The following is a 1,562-nucleotide window of genomic DNA, read 5'->3' as shown; positions in this document are numbered from 1 at the left end:
AGTCAATATTTTTTGAAATTATTATTTATTTAAAATTCTAAATTTAACTCCTAATTTAAAAAAAAAGAGTTAAAAACTAACTTTATAACAAAAAATAATTAATATTAACCAATTAAAAAATAATTTCTCATTCACTTATTCTTTTTGGACATATTTCTCATTTATTTCAAATTACATTTTCGGAGGGTTGGACTTGTGTAAACGGTGAGAACAATTAGGGCCCATTATCTGACAGGATTTCATGCCTAAAAGAATAATGGGCTCACACTTGGGTTCTTGGCTGGCCTACTTTAGGCTTTGATTACAGACATTGGCACAATAATTTGTTTCAGTTTGTAATATGGCAAAAACTTAAAAAAATCCAACAAATACCCCAAAGCATAACAAAACTGAAACTGCACATAAAAATACGGAATTTTGACCAATATCAAACCACTATGATCATAGAAAATAGTGCATGTTTGTTTTTTAAAATTTAAACATATAAATAATAATTTAATATTTATAATAGTCAAATAATAACAAAAAAAAAAAGTATACAGTACCAACATATTATCTGCCAATTTATTACTAACAATAGTTAATTATTATATTTTAAACACATATATAAAGAGAGACAACTAGAAAATATATCTATAAAAACACTTCTATTAGACACAGCCATAAAAAAAATATTTTATTAGACACATCCACAAAGACACTTCCATTAAACATCATTATAAATAAGAGTTGGCAGAAGTTGGTAGAAATATTATTGGTAACGTAGTGGAATTGTAACCAAAATTACTAAAAAACTGATACCGCTAGAATTTCTTCCTTTACAGAAGTACAAAGTTTGACGAAATCTCATGCTATGGGTGACCGTGGCATATATCATATCATGCTTTTCGGTGATTTAATGGATTAAGAAAAAAGGAAAAAGATAAACTTTGTGAATCATTCAAATTATGTGACCTTCCACGTGCAAGATGCAAGTTGCAACCCAAGACTAATATGATATGATATATAGAGCACACCATTTTTCGATTAGGCAAATCACATCTATAAAACGTGCTTATTATATTAATTAATTACTAGTATTTTAATTGCAACCATCAGTCTAGTATAATTATTCAACACCATTCCGGACGGGTATCACGAGTACTTGGATTTGGAAGCTCCAATTAGAGTGACACTGACGTACTCAAACAGCAAAGAGAGACCATTAAGCCAAGTGACTTCATATGACTAGATTAGTGTCAGTTAATTATGTCACCTAAGAAAGAAATGCATATATGTTGTTATAGGAAACATTTCAAGTGCACTGGGAGTACTGGTGCTCCAGTTGTTTTATCCGTTGATCTGAATTATAAAAAATATATATATAATATATTAATTAAAATCAACAGTTAAAATAACTGGCCAATGAGTAATAGCTCAAATGATATAGTCTTCCCATACTCAATTAAGAGGTTGCGGGTTCGAGTCTCATATCTTTGGTAAAAAAAAAATAGTTAAAACAACTGTTCACCGATACTTCCCATTGCGCTTGAAATGTTTCCTAAGTTATATATAAGAAGAAT

The sequence above is a fragment of the Arachis ipaensis genome, chromosome B10, assembly GCF_000816755.2.
Source record: "Arachis ipaensis cultivar K30076 chromosome B10, Araip1.1, whole genome shotgun sequence".
Classification (NCBI taxonomy): Eukaryota; Viridiplantae; Streptophyta; class Magnoliopsida; order Fabales; family Fabaceae; genus Arachis; species Arachis ipaensis.
The sequence above is the reverse complement of the archived record's forward strand: the minus strand, read 5'-3'. Positions refer to the sequence as shown.